This window comes from Mastomys coucha, chromosome X, assembly GCF_008632895.1.
Source record: "Mastomys coucha isolate ucsf_1 chromosome X, UCSF_Mcou_1, whole genome shotgun sequence".
Taxonomy (NCBI): Eukaryota; Metazoa; Chordata; class Mammalia; order Rodentia; family Muridae; genus Mastomys; species Mastomys coucha.
Genome location: NC_045030.1, coordinates 133,936,678 through 133,945,581, shown reverse-complemented (window position 1 = coordinate 133,945,581; position 8,904 = coordinate 133,936,678). Strand labels below are relative to the sequence as shown.

Sequence of the window (8,904 nt, the reverse complement as noted above, 5' to 3'; positions counted from 1 at the left end):
AGCAACCACCACCCCCAGTCCCCAGGCAGTAGCACTAGAGCAGCAGCTGCAGTGGCACTTCCCCTCCCCGCTCATGCCTTTTCCCCTTCTCTTGAACCCTCTAGCCAGGCCAGACCAGAGGTCTCGGATAGGCTCACATACAAAGATGGAGAGCCCACACTCATGATAAATTAAATCAGAATTTTTGATAAAGTTCACCATTGATCTTTTTTGAAAGCTCCACAGGTGAGTTGAATACACTACCCAGGATGAGACCTGCTTGTCTTAGGGTTTCCATTGCTGTGAAGAGACACCATGACCAAGGCAACTCTTATAAGGACAACATTTAATTGGGGCTGGCTTAGAGATTCAGAGGTTCAGTTCATTATCGTCAAGGCGGGAACATGGCAGCATCCAGGCAGGCATGGTGCAGGAGGACCTGAGAGTTCTACCTTTTGTTCTGAAGGCAACCAGAACAGGCTGGCATCCTCAGACGGGTAGGGGTGGAAACTCTCTTTTACGATGGGAGGAGCCTGGGCATAGGAGGAGACTTCTAAAGCCCATCCCCACAGTGACACACTTCCTCTAACAAGACCACACCACCTAACAGTACCACTGCCTATGGGGCAGGCATATTCAGACCAACTCACTGATGTTCTAGGTTATGTGGGAGTTTCCTATAGGAGCATACATAGTTTTAAATCCACTAGATATATTCAAGTCCAACTACTCAATTTACGAAAATATACTATGTGATAACTGTGTCATGAAACAATACATCTAAGCCTCAAATTCATCATTTCAGTGCAGATAGCAGTAGTACTTTGCTACTGAGGATAGTATGAAGACTAAATGAGATAACGAATAAAGTGTCAAGTACAGTGTACAGTACACAGGAAAGGTTCAAAAACAACCTATAGCTATTGTTTGTAGTGTTTCATTCTTACATGAAATATATATATATATACATATATGTATACATATATATATGTGTGTGTATATATATATGTATATTTGAACTCAAACTTAAGTCTTATTTGAACTCTGTCAATAATGACAGCTTGAGTAAATTAAATTCTCTTAAGACTCTAGGAACCCATGTTTATAATAATAGCTGAGCCCAAAGGCACACATTTTTTATCTCGGCCCCTGGGAGGCAGAGGCAGGCAGATATATGTAGATATATGATAATATCTATAAAATTAATTTGTTGTGAGGATTAAATAAAATGACACTCATAAAGCACATAGCATGGGGGCAGGTACAATATAAACGATAAATTTTAGAGAAAAATATTGTGATGTTTATTATAACTTTGGCACAAAGATGTTTCATTCCATTAAAACTTATACATAACAATTTTATTTTTAGGAAATAGAATGTTTCCAGCACAGTGATTTTTAGTCCTACATCATCAAGTCCTTTTCCAGCCTCTTGGTCTGTCTAATTTCTCCTTAAAACAGGATCAACCCTCAAATTACTGTAAAAACAGTACATGCCTCTTGGTACATTATTTCCTACTTTCTTCCAGAAAAATCTAAATCATGTCTACAATTTCAATTATCCTATGGCTCTTAATTCTTTAATCTCAGTCCAGCCCTCTCTGAGATACTGGCTTACACATTTAAAGGTTTATTCAACATCTCATTTTCATGTTGAAGACTCTGTTTATACTTCCTTTACTTGCTATTGTTTCTTTTTTCTTAGCTTTTTTTTCACTGAGATGAATGGTAAAGTCCTTGGAATGTTTAAGTTTTCCATCCTTAAATTAAAAAAAATAGTTTATGTGTATAGGTGTTTTGCCTGAATATTATGTCAATGCACGTTTGCCTGGTGCCTGTGGGGTCTAGAAGTGTGCATCAGATACCCTGGAACTGAAATCAAAGGTAGCTCTAAGTTTCCATGTAAGGCCTGGGAATCAAACCTAGGTCCTCTAGAAGAGCAGACAGTGCTGCTATCCTCTGAGCCATCTCTTCAACACATCATCCTTATTCTCTTTTTTTTGAGGCAAGGTTTCTCTGTGTCGCCTTGGCTGTCCTTGAACTCACTTTGTAGACCAGGCTGGCCTTGAACTTAGACATCCACCTGCCTCAATTTTCTGAGTGCTAAGATTAAAGGTGTATTCTATACTGCCCAACACCATCCTTAAATTTTTAATCTTGATTGGAGGTACCAGAGTCAGGGATTCTGCTCCCCAAACACCTGAAGCTCTCTGATTCCTGATTTCTTGAGGCATTGGCTTTCCAAGCATTATCAATCTGAATTTAAATAATTCCAGTATCCTTCCAAATATTCTTACTTTTGTTTACATTATGTAAAATCCATTTCTGCTGCTTACAATGAAATAATTCTGATTCAAATTATATCCCAGAGATTGAGTTAAAGTCTAGAAACCTTTGGGGAGTTATGGAGCGGAGAATTAAAGCTAATTACTAATCTAAACTAAATTAAAAGCTGTGGATGGCCAATATCCTAGGATAGAGAATACTATATATTACACCAGATCCCCAGGAGAGTATATGGAATCTTTGTGCAAAATACTAAAAGGACCAAGAAGACAAATTGAACTACATTGAGCAGTTAAATTATAAAATGTTAAAATATCTTATACAAATTTCCACAGCAACAAGAATTGAGGGATGCTGGGCGGTGGTGTCACACGCCTTTAATCATAGCACTTGGGAGGCAGAGGCAAATGGATTTCTGAGTTCGAGGCTAGCCTGGTCTACAGGGTGAGTTCTAGGACAGGCAGGGCTATACAGAGAAACCCTGTCTTGAAAAAAACAAAAAACAAAAAACAAAACAAAAACAAAAACAAAGACAAAAACAAAAAACAAAAACAGAAAAAAACAAAACAAAACAAGAAATGAGGGCAATTCACAACCGCCAAATATAAGGAGATGACATTACAGGCCCACCTCTCTTATGAACATTGATTCCAACTGGATACTCACAAGAAAAGTACAAGGAGACATTTTTAACAGCTGGCAATTTCCTTTTTTATTATTATTTGGGGGTCTCTCCCCCCTCTCTGTCTCTGTCTCTCTTGCTCACTGTGTGTGTGTGTGTGTGTGTGTGTGTGTGTGTGTGTGTGTATTTATGCTTTAGACAAGGTCTTTATATGGACCTATGAAGTAGAAACTTTAGGTATCTTTGGAAAGTGAGTTATGTCAAAGAGTGCTTTCCTGAAGCAGACACAGATGAAAGAATGTTTTGCTAAAGCAAACATGTAAAAGCACATGAAAGAATATAAATATAACCCAATAGATGGTAGATGATACTGTGTGATATTGGTATGCCTTAATGGTCATCGTTTGTTGTGACTTCATAGAAAGAAGTGCACCAAAAAACTTCTGGTGGTGTGCTGGAAGTTTCTAAATCCCTTCTGCAGACTTGGACCAATTGGCAGAGTGATGTCAGCTGACACAGACTCAGAGTTTTGCAAAGGCAGACTCATGTGGTGTTTTGCTGAGGCAAGACCCATGGGAGACAAGACCTGTGGGAGAACACGTGATGTTTGGAGTGAGTATTAATAGGACTCAATGGACAGTGATTGTGGGCTTGCATAGCTAGCTTTGCAATGCTTCACTGGTTTCATGACTTCACTGATCTTCACTTCTCTGAGAGAGGCATGGTAGAGAACTTTCCTGGTGTCTGTACTGGTCCTGGCCGCTCCTGATAACTGGTGCCAATTCAGCAGAAGCCTGGCTGTTTCTGCTGGGTCATGCTATCACTGCCATTCCTGTTTGCTGTTCTAACTCTACTAAACTGGACTGCTGGTATATATATATATATCCTTCAACACAGACTGGATTTACTCCAAAGAACAATTTCTAAACAGGTCCACTTCCCCTGTATGCTAATAACCTTCCTTTTCCACTGCCTCTGGTAGGTAGTGGGCTAGAAGGGAAGTTAATGCCATGTTAAATTATCTATCATAAATTCCTAGAGTAGAGTATGTTATTCTGCCTTGGGATATATTTAGAATGTTCCAAAATAAAATGTTAGTGTTTTCCATTTTAAAATATATAAATAAAATAGAACGATTAGATATAATCCAATATGAAAAACTGCCCTTGGTTGGATCCAGATTCCAATAATCATCAAGAGTAAAAGCATTTTGTGGGAGCTGTGGAGATGGCTCAGTGGGAAACACATTAGCTGCACAAACACCAGGACCTGAGTTCAGACCCCATCACTCACAGGAAAGCCAGGCACTACAGTGTTTATCTGTAACGATAGCATTGGAGAACTTTGTGAGACAAGCAGATTCTTGCGTTTCACTTGTCAGTCTAGTCCAAACGAAGTGATCTAAATTCAGGAAGACTCCCCGTCTCAAAAACATAAGGTGGAAACCTCTGGTCACCACATGTACACATATACACATAGCAACATACTATGGAAGGGGAGGGGGGGAATGAATTTAAAACACACTGACTGAGTATTAGTGTAATAAAAGTTGAAAAGTAAAAAAGCTGTTAAATTAAACTCCACATCATGCTAGGGTGGGTTGGTATTGGGGGCGGAGGTACTTCTCTTCCTCAGAAGAGGAGGGGAAACGGGGGTAATATGTGAGGGGATATTGGGAGAAGAGGAAGGGCTGTAATCAGGATATAAACTGGATAAATAAATTAATGGAAAATCCACATCAATTAACATTTTTCAAAAAAGCTGCAAAGAAGTAAGACCTGAAGTCATCTACTTGATAAGGGTAACTCTCAGAAACCACATCAAACAAAGTACTTAATGAGGAAGTGTTAGAAATATTCTCAGTTATTCTCACTTAAGGAAGTAAATAAGGATGTATAATGTTTCTACAATCTTATAGTAGATGTCAATGCATTAAGAAATATATTTTTTAAAGATGGTAATGGAATACTCCAAACTTTTTAACAAATTATCAGCCAGTTATGGTGGTGCATAGCTTTAATTCAAATGCAGCCTGGTCTATGTGGTGGGTTCCAAGCCAGCCAGGGCGGCATAGGAAGACCCTGCCTTAAAAAAAAACCACCAACAACAACAACAAAAAACAAGGGAGTGGGGGTGCCATGATACCTACACTGAATGAAATTCTCAAAAAATTTTAAATGAAATGATATGATTTCTATACATGGAAGTGGAAATGTGTTGACTAGATGATGCGATTTTACATGTGCATGTTGAGTCTGCACATTTATGTACAAATATATGCTAATGTGCAAAAAATACTGAACTTGTATAATTTTTTCTATTTCAGGGATGTACTTTTGTAATAACTAGACAATTTTACATTGTTTAAGGAAGAAATCAACAAGGCCAGGCTTAATGAAATATGCCCATAATCCCTGCACTTGGGTGTCAGAGACAAAAGGGTCAAGAAATCAAAACTAGAGGATCCTTCCAGTTTCCATCTGGACACTTAAAGAAATGCAGGAGAACACAGGTAAAGAAGTAGAAGGCCTTAAAAAGGAAACACAAAAATCTCTTAAAGAATTACAGGAAAACACAACCAAACATGTGAAGGAATTGAACAAAACCATTCTGGATCTAAAAATGGAAATAGAAACAATAAAGAAATCACGAAGGAAGACAATCCTGGAGATAGTAAATCTAGGAAAGAAATCAGGAGTCGTAGATGCAAGCATCATGAACAGAATACAAAAGATAGGAGAAAGAATCTCAAGTAAAGAAGATACCACAGAAAACAATGACACAACAGTGAACAAAACTGCAAAATGCAAAAAGATCCTAACCCAAAACATCCAGGAAATCCAGGATGCAATGAGAAGACCAAACCTAAGGATATTAGGTGTAGAAGAGAGTAAAGATTCTCAACTTAAAGGGCCAGTAAATATATATCTTCAACAAAATTATAGAAGAAAACTTCCCTAACCTAAAGAAAGAGATGCCCATGAGCATACGAGAAGCCTACAGAACTCCAAATAGATAGGACCAGAAAAGAAATTCCTCCCATCATATAATAATCAAAACACCAAATGCACTAAACAAAGAAAGCATATTAAAAGCAGTAAGGGAAAAAGGTCAAGTAACATATAAAAGCAGACCTATCAGAATTACACCAGACTTCTCACCAGAGACTATGAAAGCTAGAAGATCCTGGACTGATGTCATTACAGACCCTAAGAGAACACAAATGCCAGCCCAGGCTACTATACCCAGCAAAACTCTCAATTACCATAGATGGAGAAAACAAGATATTCCATGACAAAACCAAATTTACACAATATCTTTCCACAAATCTAGCCCCACAAAGGATAATAGATGGAAAACATCAACAAAAGGAGCAAAACTACACCCTAGAAGAGGGGAAGAATCCAGTATGGGAGGAGATGGAGGAGAGGTACAGAGGGTCAGGAATTTGAACAGAGGTATGTAGCAATGGGGGATGGGGAACTAGGGGTAGCAACCAGAAAATTCCAGATGCCAGGAAGGCAAGAGCCCACCCCCCAGAACCCCATGGGGATGACATTAGCTGAAATACCCCACAAAGGGGAGGGAGAACCTATAGAGACCATATCCAGAGGTTAGGCATGCCCCCACCCCAGTTGAGGGATGGGGCCACTCAGCCACCTCCAAAATTTTAACCAAGAATTGCTCCTGTCTAAAGAAAATACAGGGAGAAAGAATGGAGCAGAGACTGAATGAAGGAAAGGCCATTCAGAGACTGCCCCACCTGGGGATTCATCCCATACACAGTCACCAAACCCAGACACTATTGTGGATGCCAAGAAGTGCATGCTGACAGGAGCCTGATATAACTGTCTCCTGAGAGGCTCTGCCAGAGCCTGACAAATACAGAGGCAGATGCTCACAGCCATCTATTGGACTGTGCACAGGGACCCCAATGGAGGAGTTAGGGGGAGGACTGAAAGAGCAGAAGGGGCCTTATCTGGCATCAATTGGAGGGGAGGTCCTTGGTCCTTTGAAGGCCTGATGCCCCAGTGTAGGGGAATGCTAGGGTGGTGAGGCAGGAGTGGGTAGGTGGGTGAGGGACGACCCTCATAGAAGCAGGGGGAGGGGGAATGGGATAGGGGGATTGCAGAGGGGGGAAACCAGGAAAGGGGATAACATTTGAAATGTTAATAAATAAAATATCCAGTCAGGCAGTGGTGGCAGCACGCCATTAATCCCAGCACTTGGGAAGCAGAGGCAGGCAGATTTCTGAGTTCGAGGCCAGCCTGGTCTACAGAGTGAGTTTCAAGACAGCCAGGGCTACACAGAGAAACCCTGTCTCAAAAAAGAAATCCAATAAAAAAAGAGAAAATTTCAAAAAAGAAATCAAAACTAGCCTGGGTTAAATGAGACCATTTCTCAAAACCACAAACAGAGCCAGTGAGATGGCCACAGAGATGTTTGTTTTTGTTTTATATTATAATTACAACATTTTCCTTCACCTTTCCTCCCTCAAGCCTCCCATACACTCCCTCCTTGCTCCCTTTCAAATCATGACCTCTTTTTATATTAACTGTTAATTTACATTAACTTTTTATAGTAACTGTTATTACATATACATATATATTCCTGAATATTACCTACTCAATCTGTATAACAAATATTCACTGTGCAAACCTGATGACCTATACTCAATCCTTAGTAACCAAGGTAGAAGGAGATAACTAGCTCCTAAAAGTTGTCCACTGATGTCTATAAGCAAATTGTGGCACATACTCATGCACACACACATACACACACATTCTTTTAAAATCATAAAAAAAACCATACAAGTACAGAGAAAATGGATTATGTTACTTACCTAATCATAACTCTTAAATGGGAGCATTTCAAACTGTTCCTGTGATAGAGCAAAACTTCCGTACAGGAGCCTACCCAGTTCTCAGTCACATTACTGTTATATGGCTACTTCAAAACTATAATTTTGCTACTGCTAAGAATCATAATGTAAATATCTATGTTTTCTAAGGGTCTTAAATGACCCCTGTGAAATGGTCATTTGACTCCCAAAGGGGTCACCATCCAAAGGTTGAGAACTGCTGATCTATAGAAATATTTTTTACCTCATAGCTGTTATTAAAGTTTTCAATTTTCTGTTTATAATACATCAGGAACTGTAGCTTTAATGTTTTAACATCTTACTTTTTAAATAGGAGTTCTTAAATGTTTTAACCTCCCTTCTAGCCCACCACCCACCGAAGGTAGTGGAAAAGAAAGGTTATTGGGGAAAGTGGACATATTTAGAAATTGTTCTTTGGAGCAAATCCCATCTACACTGTCAGGAAATCAGCAGTTCAGTTCACATGAATCAGCAGCGGCGGCTCAATCCACTCGAAAACACTTCACAGATATAGCAGCAGTTCAGTTCAGTAGTGTCAGAATAGCAAACACAAATCAGCAGAGGTGGCGCGACCTAGCAGAGACAGCCAGGTCTCTATCAAATTGGCACAGGTCAGCAGGAACAACCAGGACCAGCAGGCAGGGACACCAGGAGAAGTTCTTTACCATGCCTCTCTCAACAAAGCAAAGATTTTAGACCAACAAAGCATTGCAAAGCTAGCTATGCAAGCCAGCAGTCACTGTTCATTGAGTCCTATTTATACTTCCACCAAATATCGCGCATGTCTTCCAATGAGTCTTGCCTCACTACATGTCTTGCCTCAGCACATGAGTCTGTCTTAGTAAAACTCTATGTGAGTCTGTATCAGCTGACTTCACTCTGCCCATTGGTCCTTGTCTATGGAAGTGACAAGAAGCCACCAGAACACCACCAGAAGTTTTTTGGTGTGTTTCTCTCTATGGAGTCACAAGAAACAGAGCTCAACAATGCCATGCAAGATGAACCAATACATGTGTGTCATCATTAGTGAAGAATCCTTCATCACACTTCCTTTCACATGCTTGCTTTAGCAAAACATCCTTTCACCTGTGTTTGCTTGAGTGAAACGTTCCTCCACATGTCTGCCCGAAGCA

The 8,904-nt window shown here is 39.8% G+C and overlaps 1 long non-coding RNA gene across 2 annotated transcripts in view; it reads right to left on the bottom strand.

The window, feature by feature from the left end:
* LOC116088996 overlaps positions 1–8,904 on the bottom strand; it is a 26,130-nt gene that overhangs the window by 14,780 nt on the left and 2,446 nt on the right. The gene's annotated exons all lie outside the window — the stretch shown is intronic.